Below are 25,890 nucleotides of genomic sequence, written 5' to 3' on the forward strand. Positions count from 1 at the left end.
ATGACATGGACGAGCAAATTAACATAGCATATTGGTGAGAAATTCATCAAACATTATTTGTAAATATACAGGCGAACCAAATGACTTTTTAATTTTCTACTACGGGCAAAGCCATTTTGGTACCGCTAGTAAAAAAATAAAATTCTTGAATATTTACATGTCAGTCTGACTTACAATATATTTCTGTGAGAAAATCTTGAAGTCATAAAACTTACCTGATTTTCCACGAAACGGCAGAGAGCGTTTCTAAAAAAATATGCTGATCATTCATTATTAACGAAGTGGAAGTTGTTTTTTCTTACATGCAAATAACTTACCTCACTAGCTGCAATTATGACCATTATAAAATTTGCATAAGACAGCCAAAATCTACTATTTTTTCAAACAAAAAGAAATATTTTCTCTTAAAATAGAAACGTTTAAGAAAGGAAAGAAAAAAACATACTATAAAATAATGGCGATATTTCTTGTTTCTGTATAAGATGAAGAAAACGGTAAAGAGTTCAAAAAAAAAAAATGATTTTATTTAAGTGGCTCTGAGACAGGTGTGAGTGGTTCTACTCGTCTCTAGGGTCCTTACGTTTGAATTAAAGAAACACTGAAGCATTTTCTGTGTTTAAACAATTTTTCCTTCCTTTCTCTTTTTCTAAGTGAACGCTGATTTCACTTAAAAAAGGAGAACTTACATTCCCAATGAAACAATTTTTTTTTCTTTTACATTCCCAATGAAAAAGTATCCATTCTAAAATCTAAAGTTATCGCATCGTCACTTTTTTTTTCTTTTGAAAGAGAAATTGTATCAAAGATTATTTTCAGTTTTGCTCAAAAGTTAGAATTTTTAATACAATGAAAGCTCGGTTAAAGGAATAAAGCCATTTTCAAATCCGTCGAACTTGTTTTTACCCGACTGCGCTTGCGTGACGCAAAGGAGAGTAATCCGTTTATGAGTCTATGTATGCATGTATGTATGTATGTATATACGTATGTACTAAAGTATGTATGTATACATGTATGTACGTATGTATGCAAGTATGTATGTATGTATGTATGTATGTATGTATGTATGTTTGTTCCTATGTGGCGTTGTAGAGACTAAATACCTTTGTCAATTTTGATGATTCTTACGTCAATCGATTTATTTTAACCTTGCAAGGGTCACTAAACATATGGCAGTAGTCAAAATTCACCACAGCAACAACCAGTCGCCATATCGTCAATTTGGTTATTTCAGATTCCCGACTTTTGCGATAGTCAGCCATTCTTTTCGAAGTTCTATGCAACACCTTTTTCCTCGTCGTGGGTGAAACACTATTATAATAAAGCCGATTTTGATCTCTTGGTGTGACCCGCCATCAATAGGTACCCGCTTATTACGAAAGCCAATCCGCCACGGCGTCACGAAAATAAGTTGAAGTGACTTTTGAAAAATAGCACAGAGTCACTGGTCACAAGTGATTTTTCTGTCGCTTTGCAACTTGTGACCATTTTGACATGCAACGACGTAACTGCAACTTTGGCGTGAATTGTCGTGTTAGCAGTCCTATTATTTTAAGTCCTAGTTTACTTCAAACTGCTCTACCCGTATATCGTGGAAACGATACACTGAAATATTTATGGTCAACGTTCATTCTCTCTTAAACACAAAACATTATATGCAAGTTTCATTCTGTCTCAAATGCAAGATATGTTTCTCAGGCGTTTCATTTTATTTCTACTTTGAATACTTATTCTCAGATGCATTTTAAGTATCCTGTCGCAACTTATATTCTGCAGAAAAAAACGTTCTTCCGGAAGATATGTTATTCAAATCGAGTTCAATTTTCAACATCCTATGTTTTCTCGTTTTCGAAAAAATAGACATTGTATTTCAAGTCGAGACATTTCTCGAGTTACATACTCTATTCAAAATAATGCTAAGTACAAATTTTCTATGCCAAGTACAGTTAGTTCACAGAGCGTGACGAATTTGCATCTAGGAAGGGATATTTGTGGCTCGATAAATAATGTTCTGGTAAATGTTAAGATACATTTTTAAATTAATATTTGTACATCAAATAAACTTACAGGGAGCAAAGAAAAATTCAAAATTTAACTATTCAGCCATTTTTTCAAGTGTTTTTAACAAAATTTCGTCTTTAAATTCAGTGCGTAAATCCTTCATATTTACCATGAACAGATAATATAAAAATTAGAAAATAAACCTAGTTTGTAATACGAATGCCATAAAAAAAATCGAGAATAGTGGCATTTTCTTTCATCTTAACATTTCGCTTTTATTGCTAGAAATTATAGCAAACAAAAAGGGTTTTTAGCTAACTAATTAAATTAAGTTGAAGAAATAATCGGGCACTTTTCTCTGAATTCAATTTACTAATTGAAATGATAATTTTGCATCTATTATTTTTCTATACTACTCAAATAACTGAAACCCTAATTGCATGGATTCACTTATTAAACATTAAGAGATCATTCCGTTAGGATATTATTTGAATTTGAAATTATTGTTATTATTCAAGCAATTAGTTTCGAAATGAAGAAACCAAATTGCCTGCATTTATTGCTTGAATAAACTACTTGATCTAACTAATTTAAGCCATATGTTCATTTATGTCTGATAGTTCCAATTACTTCCCACACATAAAAATTGCAGTAATTTTTATGTGTGCTGACTGGTAGTGGGAAAAAAACACTATTGAGAAAATAACTTCAATGGATAAATAAACATGCAAAAAAGGGTATTTTAATACACTGGTGTGCAAAACTTAAAGTGGTTTTTCGGCCACAGCTTCCCAACAAAGTATAAGATAGCCATGAAATATCAGTATAATATGCACGTAATTCAGTAGAAAGACTATTTGTATGCAAATTTTAGAAATAAAACGTCGTAGGTGATGTAATTGTACGTAAACCTTGTGGGTCGGCGCGCGCAGATCAAAGCTGTGATAAAAGGATGAAGAGCACCGTAGTTAAAGACATTCGCTGCAAGTGCAAGTGATTTGTTTTGTGAAACATGTCTTCAAGAAATCATTTAGACGACTTTACTCGAGGAAGAATGATTAGGAAGCTTGAGGAGGGTCGTAGTGTGACCAGTGTCGCCGAAGAGATCGGGATCAACAAAAGTGTTGTTTCTCGTGCTTGGAATGTCTTTAAAACTACTGGTACAGCTGTTCAGAAGGTTGGTGGTGGCCGTCCAAGGAAAATAACACCAAGAGATGACCGTTACATTGTCGTACAGGCGAAAAGAAACCGTTTTCAGTCAGCGAACGCCATATCTCAGCAACTGTGCACAGCCACAGGACAACACGTATCAAGATTTACAGTGGCCAGACGCCTCCACAAAGGTGGCTTATTTGCTAGACGTCCTGAACGCTGCATACCTTTAAAAGTTAGCCATCGGCGGCACCGTTTAGAGTGGTGAAGAGAACACGAAACCTGCGCACCTCATCAATGGAGTCGTGTCCTCTTCACAGATAAGAGTCGTTTTAGTGCTACAAACCATTCTCAACGTCAGTTGATATGGAGAGAGGTTGGAGCTCGATTTCGTCCCAATAACGTCGCGGAAAGAGATCGTTACGGTGGTCCTGGAGTTCTCGTCTGCGGTGGCATTATGTTGAACGGGTGGACTGAGCTTCAGATCTTCGACCGAGGTTCTGTAACTGGAGATCGCTACTGCACTGAGGTAATCCTACTCCATATGCGTCTGTTCCGATGGGCCATTGGATCAGACTTCATTTTTATGGATGACAATGCCCAGCCACACCGGACTGCTAATGTTCAAGAGCTACTGGAAAGTGAAGATAGACGAATGGATTGGCCAGCTTACTCTCCAGATCTAAATCCCATAGATCATGTGTGGGATGCATTAGGGAGACATCTTGTGACACGACAGTATCCTCCTGCTAACACCCATCAGCTGAAAGATGCGTTAAAGGAGGAATGGAAACGTTTACCCCAAGAACTCCTGGATAATCTGGTGCTTAGCATGGACAGACGATGCCAAGCAACAATTGCAGCAAGGGGAGGGCATATCCCATACTAGGGAACATCTGCCAGTTGTACTTACGCTTCTTCAGGCAATCATATGTAACGCCACTATATTTCAAATAAAGCCGTTTTTTGTTCCATACCTTACTTTAAGCTTTATATTCATTTCTGCGCCATTATTCTTTCACCATCGTTTAAGTACAAAATAATGTACATCATATACAAATTTCATGTCAATCGGATGATTTCTTGTAGAGTTATGGCAAAAAACGCACTTGTTGCTTAAGTTTCGCACACCAGTGTAGTATTTATGCAATCTAAAAACAAGTTTCTGAAAGTTTCAATAAAAAAAAGAGTACGTAGTATAGTAGAACTCCGTTATTCATTGCAAAAAAATGTGTACGGTTACCAGTGTTAATGGGTGTAACGTTACACGAATTCTGAAGTGTGTAGCATCATTGTTTTAAAAACTCGAATTGTTGGAGGAACCTCTTGCACTATGGTTTTAGTAGAATTCAAAGCGCATGCGTAAAGATCAGAATCAGCTCAGAGTACGTAAACTCTTGTTAGCGAAACGAAAACCGGCCTTGGTAGCCGAGGGGTAGAACGCTCGTGCATTGCGACCCGTCTCGCCTGTGAGATTCGTGTTGTGGTTTCGGGCACCATTCGTATCATTTACTCTCTTAGAGCAATAAAAATGTCTTGTTCGGATAGTATATTAAAATAAATTGATATTGTATATTAAACTAATTTGTTCATATTGATAGTGAAAAAGCCTGAACTCAATAAACCTTTTATGAAAGTCAGATGAAAGCTCAATTTTCGCTAATGTGTAACTTTTCAAGCAATTTCTCTGTAAGCATGCAGAAAATTCTGGCGTAACCTAACGCAGAAATTAGTGAGTTGTTACGCTTAGTTACTCCAGAGCAATGGAGGCAGCTAAGATTTTGTGGAGTAAGGTTGCATAAATATTTTTGGTGTTCAATGCCTCCGTTAATTGCGGAATCGGTTATACCTCTGGTGCTTCATATTTTTCGATGTTTTCACAAATGGGGAATTCGTACTTTATCTCATATGTGAAATATCTAAATTATTTACCACGTTCTCCTTTTCTTATGTACGATATCAACTTCTACATTTCAGTCCAACCTCTTCATGTTTCGTGTTGTAAGAAAATACCCTAAAGTTGGAGTAAACCTAACCTGACATCAACGTAATACTGTGATTAGGATTTGTGCAACACTATGCTGCTATTTTAGGATCGCCTCATGTATAGTCGTCTTCCAGTGTGTGTTTTGATCGTATTTAAGCTATAGTTACTGTTTTCCTATATCTTATGTATATGAAATATGCTAATTATCGGTATCACACATCTTTATAAAAACGGAAGTTTGTTAAATTACTCTTCTACGTGCAATAATAGGGACGTAATTTGAGTAAAATTTGAATAGTCTCGGACTGAATTGCTGAGAGCTTGAAAAGCAGTACAAAGGTCCTAAGAGAAACCATAAAAATATTCTTCAAAATGCATCTGGAAAACGGTATTAATTTTAAAAAAAGGATAGTATCATATGACATGTACAAAAAGTCACATGGAATCGTAAAACGTCTTAGTGAGCTGTAACATAGAGTCTAAAGAAAAGCTTGCCTTAACGAAGTCGAAAATATCTTTTTCGGTATTTTAGTCAGATATTATTAAGCAAAGTCTACGTTTCATACTTTGATTGCACTTCGTTTCATTCTTTTTCTCTTACTATTTCTAACTGGAAAGCAATATCTTCTAAAGCCACAGTTCAATATAAAGGATCATAACACAATCAACGTTTTGCGTGCTGGACAATTTGGTTACTACAATTTTGAAAGTTTGTTATTCAAAACTACACTGTAAAAAATCCTGAAATTGTTAGGCAAAAGGTATTGGCATCCAATAATGTTTTACGGTAAAAGTTACTGGTAACATACTAGTAACTTTTACCGTAAAACATTATTTTTCTATAAAATTTTGAAGTGCAATAAACGAGAGTCAAAAGCAATTTGATAGCAACAGGTTCGATCTCGGGACCTTGGTACTGGCAGGCGGCTTTGCTGACCACCATACTAGTGGGGGCAATTCGAGTGAGGGAAAATACGGTGCTATACGGTTTGAACTAAAAGTAACGTGGTGTATCGATTGGCGCTGCAATCGTTTTATTTTTCGATACAATTTATTTATTTTTTTTCTGTAATATAGTGTATTTTCAGTTTCTGATAGAAAACTATCGACTTCACCCAATCGTATTGAAAGTTAAAGCTTCCAGATTAATCTCTCGGTTAATATTATTTACAGGAAACTGATTCGCTCATTAAGAATGAGAAACTTATCTTCGCTTTTTCAAAATAATTATCCTGCGAACGCTTGAAAATGTTCATAGTACCAGACAATTAACCACCGTGATATTCGTAGGTAACATTTTCCCTCATAGGCTTTCTATCGAAGAAAAATAGTAGTGGGGAAAATCTACTTCAAGCAAAAAAAAATTTCAAAATTAAATTTCGAATTTTTTAATTATAAAACTTTATGCGCCAAAAAAGTTTAAGTAAAAGTTATTTTAAAGTATCTGAATTTTAAAAAATCGAATGAAAATATATTGATTAGGTTTTTAAATTATGGTTAATGTTTCTTAGTTCTTTCCCAAGTCTTAACGTTGCTGAGTAATGCAATTTTTTTTCAGAAGAGGAAGAAATATGCAAAAGCTTGAACTTCTGAGAAATATAGAAAGCAGTAAACAGCCCGGTAAGTAGCCTTGAAACATAAGAAAATTAAGATTAAATTATTGCTAACAGTCTAGTAGTAACTATGTTATCTGGTTAACAAAATTCAAGAAGAAACACGCATCTTTATTCAGTAAATTACAGCCCATTAGCCAGGGCTAAAGCAGAAATACGTGAAATACACCGCCAGCTCAGTCATTTCCAGCCAAGGACTGCAGTTTCGTGCTTATTAGCACTCATCAGCCCCGCATGGGAAAGTGACTGAGCTGGCGATGGACCACCTCTTAAGGAAGCCAAAAGTGCGAAAGAAACTGGTATCTAATATAGAATTCGCAGACCAGACGAGTGACCGAAGCAATGGTTCGGTTCAACTCGAAGATTGAACGCGAGGCAAGGTATATTCAGTAAATTACCGCCCATTAGCCAGGGCTAAAGCAGAAATACGTGAAATACACCGCCAGCTCAGTCATTTCCAGCAGAGGGCTGCAATTTCGTGCTTATTAGCACTCATCAGCCCCGCATAGGAAAGTGACTGAGCTGGAGATGGAAAACCTCTTAAGGAAGCCAATACGCAGCTTTGTTACAAGTAGTAATATAAAAAGCAGTTTTTTGAAAGAAACTTATTTAAAAAGATACATGTTCAAACACTTAACCAAGTGCACCAAAATAAAATTTTCACGAACATAATTTGTAAAGACTTTACCCTAGCGCTTGTTAATTAACAACTATATTATATTCAATGAAAAAAAAACAATCTAAATGAAGCAAAAGAACTTTAAGAAATAGTCCTTAAAAACTAGAAAACTTTAAGAGTTTTATTTTTTCTTGTAACGTAAATTTAAATTTGTATGAAAAGATAATCAAATGATTATCAATCAATTTTTCATATTCCTGAATGAACATTAAATCGAAAAATTATCTTAAATATTTATAAATGAGACAGAGAATGTTTTAAATCTACGGGGTTATTTCACTTTCGTTATTATAAAACAAAATCACTTTGTTTCCTTAAATGCATTTACTTTAAACTTTCAGTAATTGGTATTAAAGAGTTCAATACCATAATAAGAACATTATCAGTCGAAATTCTCATTAAAATTCATTCATTCATTGCAATAAATGTTTTACAGTCAACTTGTTTTCCTACACATAAATAATTTTGCCGTGCTTTTACACAAGATATCTTTCTCTTAACCGGGTTGATACCGCTTTTGTCGTTTTAATTTAAATGCAAATGAAGTGTGTCAGAATTTGAGATGAATCTTTGCCATGCATGGTATTATTCCTACGTAAAGTATTTACTTGCCACATGTGAGCTCTGTTCATTAAAAAACCTTTTCATTTAGTTGATTGGAACTTTTAACTACAGAATTAATTTTGAAATCAAAATATTTATTTAAATTAAAGCAGAAAAAGAAAAAAAAAGTATTTTAAATATTTAAATTTTGTTGAACTAGTGTATTGATGAACAAACATGTGTGCAAAACTATTTGAATATATGAGTGTCAGGTTTCCTTTTTTAATGCATAAAGAAAGGAGCTTCAGGTGAAAATCAAACCGTCGAAATTGATTAATTTACATTCTGAGGCAAAAAAAAAAAGCATTGTTAAAGGAGTTCCTTCTTACCCCTAAAGCACATTTATATGCAATTTAACTTGGAAGTTTATGCGCCATCACGTTACTTGGCACATATTCAATTTCCGTCGAAAGGAAAAAGTTTATTATTGCATAAAGTTTTACTTTTTTCGCAGAAGTTCTCTGCAGCGACAAAATTTAAAAATTATTTCATATTTTTCGAAAAATAAAACATTAAAAATAAAAAAAAAACCTTCAATGCTTTTCATTTTTTTAGAAAAAGTTATCAATGTAAAATTTTGGATATATTCAGTAAAAATAAAATATACATACGAAATTAAATACCTCCACATGACTGCTAATTACATGTACAGAAATTAATTAAACCGCAACTAAATGTTTCAAAAAATATAGTGTAATAGAACCTTTCGAATCTACTTAAATCAGAGCAAAAAATATAAACTGTATACACCGTAATTGGTTAGATGGGATGTCTTATACCGCAAAATAAAATTCCAAAATGTTGTTACCTAACCTTACTATATTGCTGTGCGTCCAACTATCTCTGATGTGTAACCAACTTTACTTCACCACAAGTGAAAAAGATTTTTGGAATGTAATTTTCATTTTATTTATTAATTAATTTATTTATTTATTTATGGCTGTAGTTAAAGATATTTTTTATTTATTTCTTTTTGGTTCTTTTATATGACGTAGCTAATTTTGAATTTGTCTTTTCATAGTTTCATTCTCGAAGTTATAAAATCTTTATATTTGCATAAAGACGTTTTGTAATATTTAATACATTTTCCTTTACAAATATATGTATGTACACTTGAGATAGTTTCAATTGTATTTTTTTTTTTTTTTTTTTTTTTTTTGACAATTCACGCAGAATCGTTGAAAGAAAAAATCCGCTCCAATTTTCTAAACTTTGTACCGTTCACAAGAAATACAATTTCGAAGTTAACCCATCTTTACACTTAGATGGAAAAAAAATTACCTTACTAGTTAAAAGTTAAGTAAAAGTCAAAAAGGGGAAAAAAATGCCCACAGTTAATGCTCAAAACATTTGTTTGAAGCGCATGCTGAGAAATTTATGCTTTACTCTTCAGCGTCTGATTTTGATACTACCTTTTAGTCGGTTTTATTGGTGCGTACTTTTGGCACAACCTGGAAAACTTCATTGTCTTTTTACTTCCTCTTAAAACTTGAATGAATTCCTTCTAATTTTCACCAACAATCTTCATTTCAGTAGACTATAAATTCGCTTTGGCGAAAAATATTTTGGGTCATTTGCACAAATTCTTAAAGCAAATGAAGATAAATAAAAGCAAAATTTCCATTTCTCTTATCCGGCAGATGAATATTTATGCGCTTTTAATTAGCAATACCCAAATGTCGCTTATCCAGCAAACAAACACGTCTATCAAGATTTGGAATCTATACATCTAAACATTTCTGTGAATGATTAATATTCATGAACATGTTAAAGGCAAGAATCGATAAAACGATAAATAAATGGTGAGAAATGGTGAAGATTTAATTACTTCAATTTATAGTGACAGAGGGACTTTGATTTTCACTCAGCGCATTAGGGAATAAACTGATTTTATTAAACCTGCGTAATTTATTGTTTTACTAAGAATCATCGAAATAATTTAGTATTTGTTACTAGATTTCCCCTTTAAATGTGGGTGGTTATTTGAATCTTTTTTGTTATGTCGGCAAAGTATATAAATTAAAAATACGAGAAGAGATAAATGGACATCTTTAAATAAAATGTTTGGTAAGATAAATTTAACCAAACCAGGTGGGTGGTTATTTGAATCTTTTTTGTCATGTCGGCAAAGTATATAAATTAAAAATACGAGAAGAGATAAATGGACATCTTTAAATAAAATGTTTGGTAAGATAAATTTAACCAAACCAGGTGGGTGGTTATTTGAATCTTTTTTGTCATGTCGGCAAAGTATATAAATTAAAAATACGAGAAGAGATAAATGGACATCTTTAAGTAAAGTGTTTGGTAAGATAAATTTAACCAAACCAGTTGACTGTATTGGTGTAATACGTTTCTATAATACGTACATGATATACTTATATTAAGATACATTTATTATGTCCAAAGACATTTTTAATAAAATGTATGTCAGACAACAAGTAATTCAAAAATTATAGAATGCAAACATTTACTTGCTCTTCTGTTGGCTTTCGTCTAAAGTTTATTTATAAAAGTTATAATTTTTGCTCATTGTTTCATCCGTTATAATTGTCAATTTCATATTACAGTTCTTTACTTTTCTCTATGCTCATCCATGATAATTGTCTGGTCCTTGAGCTGAGTTGCTTCCCTTTAACAAGCTGAGTTGTTTTCTTCCTGAATCCCTCATTAAATGTTACGAAGATTTTCATAGCAATAAATAATCAGATTTTGTTGCTTAAGCTTATTAGGCTATAATAAGTAAATAATTTAAAAGGGGTCTAGTTGAACAAAATGCACTAAATTATATTAGTTAAAATGATAATAAATTTGCTAGCGTTGTTTTAATGCAAATTTTAAAACATTAAATAGACGAAGAAAAAGACTGAAAAAAATCCGTGTTCTTATATAAATTTATAGTAAAAATAGATGTTTAAAAGATCCAAAAAAATCAAATTAATAATAATTGTAGGATTTTTTTTTTTTTTTTTTTTTTTTGCCAATTATGGATTTATCGCAACCTACGATCGTATAATGTTTCCAGCAAGAATTAAAACAAAAAGTATCCTGGTGTCCGTTGCGTTTTTGACAACAGTCGTTTACCAGATATAGCTGCTGCCACTGCTGAGTTGCAAAGCTTTCAATCGTAATTCTATACAGACTATGTACACCAGCTTTGTTCCAGTATTTGCATTTTTTATTTTCATTAATATTTTCATCGCAATTTTCTTTGAATACAACTTCAATTCATACAATATGTATTTTGTGTTTTTGATGCAAAAGTTTCCCTACGATCTTGCTTTTAGAAACGTTGTAACAAGTCAATAATGATTAAATTCATTTATAATTGGGAGCACTGATCCGATGTTTTCATAAAGCCGAAAAAAATAAAAATAGATGTCTTTCAATTCCGATCACCGAAGGAACAAAAGCATGCATGTAAAGTCTATTTTTTATTTTGCTTGTTTTTATTTCTAATAGCGAAAAGTGTTTACTTGTCTTGACAAACAAATAAACACTTAAGAAAAAACAACAAAACAGGAAAATTGTCCACCCTTGTCTATAAATCTAATATTTGCGTCTAGCTTCCCAATATATCTCCAACAGCGATGCAAAATATAATGCAGGAAAACGACTCAAATGTATGGCATCCATTTTCTCATTGGTATCTCACAATTTGCAAATTGAACATGGTACAATGTTTATTAGAAATAAATCCTTTCAAAAACAGCCGTAGCCAGTAATACGACGAAAGGCAGCCACTAAGTGCGTATCTAAAGTCAATTCTTGACAACGAACATATTTCCAAACCTTTCTATTGGTGTAGTGTATATTGCAAATGTGTATGCTTTCATATGAAATTAGGAAAGGGATGAACACGTGGGGATGCGTTTTTGTTGGATGAGAATGAACGATTTCATTTTCGAAATCGATTACGTAAAGAATACCGTGTTACGGTAAGAATATGATTTATTTCTTTAACTGCAATCAACGGTATGAAATATACGTAAATTCATTGCAGTTATTATTGACTGAGGAATTGTTGTTGCATTTAGGGGGGGGGAGGAGGTGTAAGTGAGCATTATACGTATGCGAACATCGATTTTGTTTGTGATTGCTGGAAGATATAGAAGTTTAGTTTCTAAAATTTTAAAAATAAAAAACATCCAGCAATCACAAACTTTAGATTCACCAGCAATGAAGTAAATGAAGGAAATGAAATTAAAAAAGAAAAAAGTTAACTATGTGTATTATTTCCTTAAACATATCCGCAAAAGACAACTTGAAACAAATACTTTTTAATGACGATTGGAAGTGCATATTAAGCAGATACTTAGTTGGAAATATGTTGGTAAACCCAAAAATTATTCAATTTAAAATGTAAATCGTGCAAAAAATTTAATTTTCATTAATGTAAAGAAAGGTAATGCAAAAGATTAGTTTGCTTCCTTCAATTATTAAATTACCATTTATAAAAATTTTCAACATAATTACGACAAGTTTATTTTTGTTGCTGCAAATACTTCATGGATATAATATTCTGCTGGCGTGCGTTATCTTTATAATACATAAATAGTTACTTCTCTGCGTGTGTATGAATGTATGTCCGGGGTAATCATTCAACCATTCGATTTCAACCATTTTTTCACCATAGATAGCTACATTATCAGGAAGCAACTTAGGCTATAATTTATTACTAAAAACTTAGTTTAAAATAGTTATGATGGAAAACAGTAAATTTCATGTAATTACCCCATTAAATGATTTAATATAAAACCCATTGTTACAAAACTTCGTTGCCTAACAACATCAATGTTAAAAGTAATCATAACGAAAATTTTGAATCAAGGCTTCTCTGGAGCAAACATGAGTTTAAAGTCATTTAAACATTTGGAAACTCTACTTTTTGCACTTTTTGCACACTTAGTAGAGAGCATTTTTTTTTTCTTTTGTGTGGGTTTAATATTTAATTAAATAAAGCGCACTGTTTTTTTAGTGATTTTTGTTTTTGTTAGTTCATGTTTTGGAAATTCTTTAAATTTTTATGTGCTTCAATTCGTGCTTTCGTTTCTAAATAAATACTCGTTCGTTCTTTATACTTATTGCTATTTTACTTTTATAGGTAAGGAAGAAGCTCGATTTTTAATCACGTCAAAGCGGTGTGCTTTGAGTTCTTTTATTTAAAACAGAAAACGAAAGAAAGTAGCGATTGTTTCTCACAATTATTACTGACCCAGGCAACACCGGGTATTTTTGCTAGCATCTTATAACACGCATCTTATTTTGGCTTTGCTTTTCTTTAAATTAAAAATTTAGTTAGGAAATCTTTTTTCGACTTCCTTCCCCTCCCTATTTAGTCTTTTTATGTCCTTTCCACTCAGAGGGTTACATTACGAATTGCAGGGGTGTGTGGTTTTTTCTAAAGTCCAACCAGTCTTTCAGTGATTTTGCAATAACATATATTTTTTAAAAGAATATAATTTACTAGCAAAAATACCCGGAGTTGCCTGGGTTAGCAATAATTATGAGAAACAATCGTTACTTGCATTTGTTTTCTGTTTTAAGTGAAAGAACTTAAAACACACCTTTTTGACGTGATTTAAAATCTAGCTTCTCCCTTACTCATAAAACTAAAGTAGCAATAAGTAAAAAGAGCAAAATAGTATTCATTTAGAAACGAAAACACGAAATTTAGGCGTATACAAATTTGAAGAATTTCCGAAACATGAAATTAAACTTCACATGTTTAAAAAGATTTATCACTTAATACTTTTTTTTTACATGGAGTCTTACCTTCTATGTATGTCTATTGAAGAACGAACGGTTTGAAAGAAATGTAGCCGCGCTCCCGTGATCCCCTCAAACTTGTTTTAGTTATTTTGTAAAATTTCAATTATTGTGGGTTCTTGGTGCGATTTAAAATGTTACCGAATTTGCGGGAATCGTTTTGGGATACCTTAGATAATGCTACCCTTCCTTACTTTGTAAAACGGTATGTTACTAATTTTTGGTAAAGAGATATTGCTAAGATCTTTTATCCATATGCTAAGATACTTTTGGTCACCATAAAATGGCGCTAAATAATTTCATCCGAAATGTTTCCAAAATAAGTAGCAAAATTTGGCGGTGGTTTGAATTTGTGTACAAAGTCACATTAATGGAAGTTTTTGTGCTGTTTATGGATTTGCTTAATTTAGTTGCTGAATTATTTTACAGTAAAAAATGTTTTTAAAGATTCTTTGATTGACGATATTTTGTTTACATGGTGAAAGCTGACAAACATTATTACGTAGTCTTTGACTTCAAAAACCGCGACAGTTGAAAAAACTGCCAAATGCATCAGCCACTGAAATCTTTCTGCATAAATTTTGGCGAGGTTTCTGCTGTTAGATTGGATAATGATTAAAAATCAAATCAGCACAAATAATAAAAAAAACCATTAATTTCACTAAAGTTCCGTTTAAATGGAAAATAGTCAACCAAATCTAGTTATTATTAGCCAATCTTGGGGGAAAAACGTTACTTTAAGATTTGACTTGAGAAAAGCCTCAAACAGTCAGACGAAACACAAAAACATTCAACAATTCTAACTATGAACTGGGAGTTGAGATGATACACTAAATAATGAACTGGGTTGAGGAAAGCCTTTGAACATGAAACAAAAAAGCTCATAACTCGATTTTCATACAACTTAGAACTTTCTAACAGATGCCATCTTCAACAGAAAAATAAGCGCTTTAGATAGACACATAATTTTAATATGTGCACGCATTTTTTCACCGTCATATTGGGCATTTATGCGAAAATTTGGACAAATTAGAATAAAAAAGGAACTATCAATCGGATTTTTCTCGAACTGGTCTACAAACCTCCCCAGTACCAAAAAGAACAAACGGTGAAAGTTTCAGCCAAATCTGCCGGGTAGTTTCTGAGATCTTAGGGAACAAATTTACCAAACTCCATTTTTATATATATAGATGAGTGTTTGGGATCATACTAATTGCGATAAGTGAAGAAAACAAGAAAATCCATCTCGAACTAATTAAGTCAAATTTTCCGCATACCAACATTGATTTTCCGATCTCAGATCAGTGTTATTTCAATTAGCTAGGTTCATATATCATTTCAAACATGCCTCCGTAACATTTAAAACTGCTTCCTAACGGCAAGATATGCATCTCTTGTGTAAAAAAAAAAAAAAAAAAAAAAAAAAAAAAAAAAATGTTGATATAGAATTAACATAAATTGTTGAAAATTATTTTTGTAAATTGTTAGGAATTATGCTTCAGCAAATCTCAAACATTAATTATTTTTAATTGTGACCATTTTAAGTTTAGCAGTTTTGTATAATATTTAGGAGTGGAATTTTTGAAGAGGCAAGTGAAAGAAAAAAAATATCAAAAATATCTCTCCGAGCATAACATTTTTAATCACAACAGCTGAAAAAGAAACAGATACATAAATCAAATAAGAGCACCTTTTATGCAATAGATAGGCAGCTAATATAATCCTATCTCTACATAGTATAAAATGAAGTCTCCAAAAAGCATCTGTGTGTTTGAACTCGCGAAACTCGAGAACTACTCGGGCGATTGCGCTGAAATTTTCACAGATTGTTCCTTTAAGTCCTGAAAAGGTTTGCAGAACAGTTCGAATAAAATTCGATGAATAGTTCTTTTTTCATTCCAATTTACTTCCAGTTTTCACATAAATTCTCACATATGGGGGTAAAAAATTACTTGCACATATTAATATTACATATCGTTAGAAAGGGTAGAATCTTCCGCGTTCTACGTAATTTGTTTCAATGCTCTAACTTTATTTCGGCGGGAGTTATTTACGTTTTTAACTCGAAGTTGTTTAGGCAAAGCTGAAATTTAGGTGGTACTTTCTTCATTAAACTTATCAATTAAAAGTGAAGGAATTGTTGGGCAGTTTTCTTTTTGACACCATTGGAAAAGGCGACATTTTTTACTCCAGATCTAACTCGACCTGTGGTCGAAAGTTTAACCTTCTATCTAAATTAGAAATAAAGTTACAAGCGAATTAAATGAAGTCCAAAAATCTGCTCTCTATTCAAGTTTTTAACCATTTTCTTTTGCGTTTTCAGGGTAACGCTTTTTGAATCCATTGTTTAATTCTATCTTTCTCATTTTCAATTCTTAAACTTATTTTATTTTGTGTTTCCATGGTTACGATTTTTAAATCCATCTTTCTCATTTTATTTTAATTTCATAAAAGTATTTTTATATCTGTTGTCATTGTTTGGAGGGGAAATTCTGCACGATGGTTTTTTTCTTTTATTTATGCCTGATTGTTGAATATACGTCACTTGACACAATTTTTATTTTCAAAGTAGACTGGGAAAAGCCGGGCAACGCAACTAGTCTACTATAAAAATAAATAAATAATGAAAAGATTATCAAAATAAATATTTTTTACCAAAAATAAAACAGTTCGCCGCCTTTTCTTTCCATAGTTAAAGTGCCTTGAAGTTTTCTTTTCACATTGCCAAAAATATGAAAATTAAAATTAAACTTTAGTATGAAAATTTTAAAGAATAAAAAGAAAACGTCAATGTATGTTTATCAAAGATAATATTCCTTGCTGATATTTTTCCGAGTAAAACATAAAGTATTCAGAATTGCCGTTGCCAAAAATTTTTAAATAAATGAATAATAAATTGACTGAATCTTTAGAATGAAATTGCAAAACAAAAATCATCTGATCAATTATTTATATAACGTATAAAAATATTTATATCTTGAATTCACTTCATTTTGATTATGTCAATCAATCTCCGGCTTTGTTCATAATGTCTAAAAGAAATTGTGTTTCGATTTTATATGTATATACATTTTTTTTTATCCTGAAAGCAAAAATTAAGAAGACATCAATCAGAATCGGCACACTTTTTAAATTTTTTTTGGTACCATTTGTTTACTGGTTTTATTTTTAATTATTATAAAACGGTTTGCAATTAAAAAAAAAAAAACACCCTAAATCAACCAAGTGTTAAAAAAAAAGTATATATTCTTTGTTGGGAGTTTTTTTTTTTTTTTTTTTTTTTTACAACCTAGCTTAATTGAATTAATTTACTCTGTAGGTGCTAATGCTTTTTTTTATTTGGAATGTTCAAAATTGAGCGAGAAATTGTTTGAGTCAAAAAGCAAAATAGGGGAATGAGGAGGTCTCGTCGACATATTTCCTACAAAATAGGTTTGTAGAATAAAAAATAACAACGTCAAAAAGCACATATTGCAGATTGCTTCACACACGTGTTTCGGCCTCATGAGGAACGCCTTTTTCAATACATAAGAAATAAGCGTATGGATGAAAAGACATCCGACAAAAACCTAAAGCAAAACAAGTTTGATTCTAACAAGATTACTCCCTCAATGCCTATTTGGGTGACAAATGGACCGACATACACAAATTTTCCTCAATTCAAAAGCCTCTTTAAAAATTTTGTTTTTCAATATTAGTTATTTTACTTATTTTTGATTTTAAAAAATAGCGATATTTTCCCGACACAATAAACCGTTTTCTGTGTTATTTCCATCCTTCTTCTCTTGGTTTTACTAGAAAATAAGCTAAAAAGATGCAAACTGCAGTGTGTACATGAGCTAGTTTTCATCCCTTTTCTCACTTGATCCATCCGCTATCTTCTTCTTATTCCGGAAATGAAATATTCCGAATGAATTACTCTGCATGAATTAATGGATACGTTTCATAAAAATTAAAATGAAATTTACAGGAAAGGACAGTTTTTCTGGAGTGTTATTTAACTCTAAACGACAAAAAAGTCAAAATATTTTTTCTGATTTTTTGAACTTAGCGATTAAGAAAGTGAAATATTCTGTCTTCCTCTATGATGCAAGATGTTCTCCATCTATTCTCCTCTTTCCTAAATGCAGTAGGCGTGGTTGAGCAACCTTAGCTTCATCAATTTTCCCCTCCCGGACACAAGTGGTCTTTTCGCTACTTCTAATAATCATGTTTCGTTGATTACTTCCTAATTCGCTCGTCGATATGGCGACATTAATTCCCAAAGTATTTTTCCCGAGGAGATGAACTAAGAATTAAATGAATCATAATCTTCTATTTTTTCACAAGCTGGATAGCTATTAAACATTTAGCAACAATTTAATTAAGAAATTCATTGCAATGTTCTTTTCAATTTTACTCATTTTCCTAATTTCTTTATATGCGATAGTGAGGAGCTATAGGTTGACAAAAGCTTTTTTATAAAACTTAAATATGTAGACATTACAAATATTCCTTCCACTTGACCAAACTTGTTCATGCTCGAATCTATTAAATAATTTAATGTCTGGGTCACCTTTCCATGTTTCATACCTTAAAACCTTATGTGCCAGAAAAGTAAGAAATAAAAACGTCAAATCTTATTTTACTTTTTATGTAGAAAGATATATTTTTTACTTCTGTATTAATGTTTGTTTCTTGAAAATACATTGTTTGCAACTCAAAAGTATTTTATATCTTTTTTTTTCATTTGATTATGATCGGTGATCCTCGTCACTTTATTTATTTATTTTTTTTTTAATTTTTTTTTTAAGTTTGAAATCCTCAGCTGCAATTTTATGTGTGCTACTGTTACGACTGAGAACAGGGTAGTTATAGCAAGTTTCTAAGCTTGAAACCTCTTTACAACTTTAATGCTAATGACGGAGTAATAGGTTTTTTCCTTGCTAGCAGTTTGAATACAAAACATTTAAATTGCAAAATGTGACTCAAAGGGCTTTTCTCTTTATTTCTTTCTCTCTCTCTCTCTCTCTCTCTCTCTCTCTCTCTCTCTCTCGTTTTTAATGTTTTCGTTTTAACAAAAATCTTCAGATTAAAGGAAAATCAAAAATTGATTTTTTTTTTTTTTTGCCTAGTAAAATATCAGTTCGAAAACTATTAAATACAAATGTTGAACTTTTGTTCTCTGCTTGTAATAACTACCATTTACTAGTTTTCTGTTTCTTCTACCAAAGTTCTATTCGAAATATATTGTTTACTTTTATTGAAAAATAGTATTTATTGTTAAACTGTCATCAATCAGCTGTTAACAAATTAGCAATTAAAGTGAACCCCACCTGCTCCCAGCATCAGATCAAATGAAAGTAATGTGTCAGAAGCTGATCCTACTTTACTCAAGAGGATTACACTAATACCATAGTATACGACAGAAACATTTTAGAACTTCGTTATGCATAGTTTTATTTATTCACTCTTTTTTTTCTGTTTTTATTCTATTTATTTATTTACTTATTTTTTGTAAACTGTAGTGAAACACACAGCTGTGAATAATGAATTCATAGTATTTTAAAAATTAAGCATTTAAATTTAAAAATAGAAATTTCCCACAATAAGACTGAAGTTTATAGGTTATGAAATATTTCTATATGACTTCATTATTATAAAATGTACTTCATCAAATTAAATTGGCACAGCGAAAAATTATTCTGTAAAATGGAATCTTTCATAGCAAAAACTAATTTTTAAGTAATTCATTGAAAATTACTAGATGTCTTTTATGAACATATTTGTAATCTGACAAGTTTAAAATGACAATAATAACATTTTAACTTTTCATTGCCTTAGTTGCGAATTAGCTTAAAAATTCTGTACAGAGCGGAAAAAATTCCCAAAGAATGAAAAAAATCTGCAGAAGTTAGTTTCAAATAAACTAATTAGAAATGTAAAAAAATTGTTTTGACACATTATGTAGAGCTAAAACCCGTTTGTAAAGCATGAGGTTTAGTGTTTGTACTCAAAATTGGTTATTTCTGAGAGATATTACAAGATGAAACATATTTACCCCCAACGTTATTATTTAAACCATTTTTTTTCAAAAGCAAATACGTAAACGGTAGAAGAATTACTACAAAACATTTTTTATGGAATTATTTTTTACTACTAATTATGCTATATCTTACGCAGTAAGTACTCCTCGTTGATCTTCCAAATCATACTGACTTTTTTGACTAAACGCGGACTAACAGAAAAAAAAATGTATTAAACAGATTTTAAAGTGGTGTAGAGATGCCTTTGAAGATAACCTATGCACATTTCCAACTGAGATCCAAATTCTGAGGATCTAGGATCTTCCAAAAATGTGCTCTAAAATAGTGGATCAGATTTTTGGGACAATTTGCCATGTTTAGGCTAAAATTGCAGAAGATTTTATCACACTGGAAACCTGAAATTTTAGAAGCTTAAAGTACGTTTGGCTGTTAATACATTCACGTATTTTCGTGAGTTTAAGCTCATTCATTATATATTCAAACGTATTGAGAATCAAAAGTACTTAAAGTGCTTGAAATTTCACTCTTCTAGTGTGATATGATTTTCGGAACCTTAGATTAACTAGGGCAGTTCATTACGACAGATAGCATTTCAAGCTCATTTTTTTTATCCTTATTTTAAAGAAAACCCCTGTAAAAAACTTATTTTGATAGGAAAGAAACAGTTCTTTCTAAATGCGTTTCCGAAAAAAAAGATGCAGGGTGACAAACTTGAGCTACAACGTTTCACCACTAGGATTTACGTAGGTTAGTTTCAAGACATCCTTACACATCTATTAAATTGTATCCAGTTCGGAGATTATTGAGCTAGAACGAATCGAAAAAATAGGTCAGTAGACGTGAAATGACTCTACATTTCCTTAATTAGTTCTTGTTCATTGCCAATTTCTTTTCCCGATACTGTGTCCAGATAAGTTTTTCCTGATTCTAAAAATGTCCAGATTTTGTCCTGAAGTTCGAGTTATCACCCGAATTTATTCTGAATATTTACAAACTATTAGAGTAATCAATTTTAAAACGCAAGTTTTTACCAGTAAAAAGGAAACCTTCCATTAATGTCGGATTAAAAACCAATTAACTGACGCGTGCACACTGTGCAAGCGTTTCGCACAAGACAACAAAAAATATTAATGTTCGCGGGGGGGTTTCTTTTTGATTTTATAGATTTTTTCCATGTTGTCCAAGAATATCCGAATATATTATACGTCAGGCAAGTAGTTATTTCTCATTAAATGTCAATTTTTTTCCTAGCAGTTTTATTCGTGTGTTAGTAAAGTATTTCTGTACTCCTCGTATTTTAGTTCAATCTCTTCATTTTCTAACGGATTTTCTGTTGCATATACTTGCCTACAAGTATGCTTGTTGAAGTTATTTGGTACTGTGTTAAATTAATTGATCGAAATCAATTTAGCATTAAAACCGTAAAATGCTTCCTTCAAATTAAAACATATCATGCTATATCGTGTGGCAAACGTAAAAAATTTTTTTATCAACGTAGAACTACTAAATTAGAAATTTGATATTGTAATTCCAAATACGTTTGAATACGACATTTTTTGGATTTGCTATAATATAGGCGATAGCATGCATGAGCTACTCATAGACCACAAAAAGTGTATACCGAATTTCAATGACTTAGGTCTAGTAGGAGTAACATTAGATACGTTCAATCAGAATGTCTACATACATCCTCTTAGGATGCTTGCAGATGTTTTTTTAAGGTTTTGAATTGACAGAGGGCAGCAGCACTCAAATGAGTGCTTGAATGTCGAACCTCCGTTAATTCAACTCTTTTAAATAAATTACTTTTAAGCACTTTTACTTTATGATTAAAGTGAAAAACCAACATAAATAAAGCACAAATTGACACGAAAATAAAGTATATGGAAATTTCAAGGCTGCAATGGAGCCTCTAGTTACTAGAAACTAGATGATGATAACTTTTTTAAGTATAGTAAACTTACCAAAAATTGAGGTCAGATCGGAAAATATTTACAAATAATTCTTGTAGGTGAAAAATTGAAACAGTATGCAGAATTCCAACCATGCTAAGAGATAGAAGAACGAGCAAATTCTTTACGTTTAAAAAACGTTAATTTTTAAATTATGTTAAACATAACCTTTATTCTACGTTTCTGTGCCTTGCGACACAGAAAATCTTTTTTTTTTCTTTTTTAAAGGGATATTTAAGTGTAAATCAGTCAATTTAATTATCTCTTTTTTTATTTGTCTTAGATGCAAGTTCATAATGTTTTCTTTGATCAATAAATTGTGCTATCGTTTTTATTTTAAGAAATGTTAGACACTTTTTTTTTTTTGAGAAAAATTTGAAATGCTTACTGTTTCTCAAAAATATGCATCTTCTTTATTATTTCCGCAACAGATGGCAGCACAAGTGCATGTTCTTTCGGCTGCTTTAAACCAAAAATGAAATATCGCGGTTTAATTAAAGTGCCTAGGTACCTGTTTTAATTAACTTCGTAGCATGTATTTAAACTTTTCATCTTTCCTTACTCACTTCTTTCATGTATTTTCGTTCTGCATTACTGTGCGGCATATACAAAGAGCCTTTCCATTTTAGATCAGGGAGGGCCTGCCACATGACAATCACCGTTTTTTTTTTTTTTTGAAAAAATTACAGTAGGGGTGCACTAAGGGACACATGAAGTATCCCAAAAGGATTTTGCAAGAAAAAAAAATTCTTCAGTTTACCACCTAATGAAATTCTGCCCAAAATCAGCCATTTCGAAAAAATCCAGCAAAACACTCCTTTTGCACCAGCAAACATTTCAAAGTATTTAACCAATTTGAAAAATTCTTTTTCTAAAAATAGATAAGGACCCATATATCCTATAGACATCGTTTAAAAAAAAATAGTTTGGTTTTTTGATAAAGAAAAAAAAAATATTTTTGTGGAAAAAAAACTGCATTTTTACTGATTTTATGATTATTTGTCTCCGCGAAAAAAAAGTTTTTTTTACTAAACGGAGATGGACAGTCTAAAGCCCTTTTATGATAGTTTCATTGTATATTTTATTATAATTCTTAGATTCATACAGCCTTGGAAATGAAATTTGAAATTTTCAAAATTTTCAAAACATAACGATTTTTGAAGTGAGATTACTCAAAAAACCCATTTTTTTTTACATCTAAAAATTGGCTCATTTGAAACCCGTTTTATGCTTAACAAGTGGATATACACCGCATCCCATGTTTTTTCCCAGAAAATGTTTTATGATTTTTTGAAAGTGACCATGGCATGCATGTAAAATGAAATTGTCTAATAATTTCATTCACTGAAATTCTGATTATATTAATGCCTAATAGCTATAATAATGGTGTACTTTATCAGCAACAACTAAAATCTTACTGTCTTATAATATATACGTGTAACTAACTGCTTTTGATGACCCAGTCAATTCGTCTTTTTGTATGACTGTACGTAACTATAGAAGATCCTGTAGTGACCATGTGACTTCATTATATAAATAAACAACTCTTGCTGATCAGGGCTTATTTGTTATGTGAGCTGAGCTCCCATACTTCCTCGTTTATTTCACTCAAATCTGTTTAGTTCACTCATTGATCGAATTCAGGTCACTTAAGCATTAAAATAAGTTCTGAAGACTGCAGGGCTCCTGCATTTCTTTTCTCGGAAATTGGATCCCTGGCAATAATAGCTGCCTTTGTTAATTTGTTTGGTTACCACTTACAACCATCTTCAACTGATTCCTTCTCTCTTAAAACATGTGGGTTTTTCAAATTCTCAAACCATAAGTGAGTTTTGCGATTTGAATATTATATACCTATACTTATGCATAAAAGTAATTATACAAGGTAGGATCCAAAAATTCTGGGACAACAGCCACCAAGTACAGCCATAGCACGTAATTAAAATAAATCATTTTAAATGCTTGGTACTACTCTTCCCTTTGAGTTTGGATGTTTTCCCCTGTCATGTAAAGTAATCGTACATTGTAAGTGAAAGAGAAAAAAAATTTGATTCGTTGCGGCATATGTGCGTAACGGTGAATGCATGGCTTTAAGGAAAAAATAATTAATATTGAAACAAGAAAAAGGAAAGTCAGGCAGAGTCAATATATACTTCCGCGGACTGGAAAATGGCAGTATCTGCAGAACTGAGTTTTCGAGATATTTGAAGAAACGTGTTTTAGGTTACACCATTGAGAAGATGTAAAATGGAGGGAGTGAAGACTTTAATTCGTGAAGCCAAGACCCCAAGTCATGTGATAGCTTTTAAAGCAAAGCATCGGAAGAAATCCGGTGTCTTTCGCTTGTTTCAAGCCAAACTCGCCAACCATTCGTCACGTGACTTGGGGTGTTTGAGTCCGCTTTTAATAAGCCAGTGATTGGACTTGCTCCCCTCATTTACTAATTTCTGCTCTAAGGGTTACACACTATAGCAAAATGTTGAAATTTAACGTTATTTTCGCGCTTTTCTTTCCTACGGAAACCAAATAAGCAAGCTTGTAAATTACAATAAAGCAAACGTACAATAGATGACAAAAAATTTAAAATTTGCAGTTACTGCCCTTTGTTTGCCCACGGCAGCATACTTAATAGTTAGTATTTTAGCTAACGTTTGCTAATATCTGTCAATACTTACAGCTGTGCGAGTTAGAGATTTTACGCCATACATTGATTTGGTTAGTGCTGAAAAAAAAAAAAAAAAAAAAAAAACTTTCATTCTTGGTAAAGCATGCTTTTTCATTGATTATATTTCAAAGCATTCGGAAAAATAGTTCTATTCCTTTGATTTTTTTTCTGATTGCATTTATCGGAAGTCCAGTTGCTAATTTTCCTGAATTGATAAAAAAAAAGTTATCTGCAGCGTAAATATCTTAGACAGAGATAAAAATGCATATTTAAACAACTTAAAACGATGTTCAACTGCTGATATTTAAAAAGGTAAGTGTTCATTTTAGGCAGTGAGAAGCAAAGGGATGTAAGTGGACATTTTCTAGTTATGAATTAAACGCGTTTAGAGTTCTGGTCCAACGTAGGCTTTCATTGAAAAACTTTTCCGAAACCATGCTACATAGCAACACCTACCAGGGTTACTAGTACTATCTCTTGCACCAAAAGAGATGGGAGGTTCATCTACTATTTGAACTGGTTATCTTTATTTATTTCATTAGTTTTAATTTTAGCAGTTATATCTATCCCTTTGCTTCTCACTAATTCATTAAAAAAATCGAATTCAAATCTTAAAAAGTTGTTGTATCTCAAGTATTTTTCTTTTCTCATATTTTTACGCTAAGAAAGTTGTAGTTAGATGTGTGCGAGACAGTTGAAAGACATGCGATTTTTCCAACAGCCTTGAAGCAGTCAGATTAAACTCCTGACAATAGTAAATTGCGAAATTTCTTAATCATGCTCATTTAGTGTGTCTAATCATCGCAAAGAGGAAAAATTACTGTCCCTCTTTGCGATGACAAAGACTATCATGCTGCTAGCATCATGGGCACGGAATGGCATGTTTTGACCGGGCTTAATTTACGCGGTTTCGATTGTACGCGGGGGGTCCGGGACACATTTTGAAATTTGTTTTATTATATACTTTAGAGTTTTGAAATTTTTTGCACTGATTCACCATTTATTTAATAAGCAAAATCATAACATAAATATGAAAAAAAGAAAATTTTTTATTTAAATTTAATTAGTTTTTTTATAAAAAATGGGGTTGCTTTAAATTGCTATAACTCAAAATATTCTTAAACAATTTTCAATTTTTTTTCAATGAATTACGCAAATATCTAAGCTTTAATTTTTATTCGGCGATTTTAAAAATATTGATTCAATAAAAAATATAAAATATTTGAAGAAAAATTTCGAAAAATTCGAAGATACTTTTTTTTAAAAAAATCGTAATTTTTGCAGTAAACGTTTTTTTCAAATTCGACGAATAAAATTTAAAGTAAACTGTTTGAAAAAGATATGTTCCAAGTTTCATTACTTCATCTTTATCGGTTCCTGACTTATAAGAGTTTGAATGCAAGAAATCGGGAAAAATTGCATCATGGAGAAAAACGCGTTTAAAGT

General features: G+C 31.7%; 1 long non-coding RNA gene across 2 annotated transcripts in view; it reads left to right on the plus strand.

The window, feature by feature from the left end:
* Positions 1-6,684: 6,684 nt before the first annotated feature.
* LOC129221615 (uncharacterized) overlaps positions 6,685-25,890 on the plus strand; it is a 36,020-nt gene continuing 16,814 nt past the window's right edge. Inside the window, exon 1 of one of the 2 annotated variants that reach the window (XR_008580532.1) lies at positions 6,685-6,757. This is a non-coding gene — a long non-coding RNA (uncharacterized LOC129221615). Of the gene's footprint in view, positions 6,758-24,741; positions 24,757-25,890 lie in introns of those variants that run through there. The other variant, XR_008580531.1, reaches the window with a different exon arrangement.

The sequence above is a fragment of the Uloborus diversus genome, chromosome 4 (genome assembly GCF_026930045.1).
Source record: "Uloborus diversus isolate 005 chromosome 4, Udiv.v.3.1, whole genome shotgun sequence".
Taxonomy (NCBI): domain Eukaryota; kingdom Metazoa; phylum Arthropoda; class Arachnida; order Araneae; family Uloboridae; genus Uloborus; species Uloborus diversus.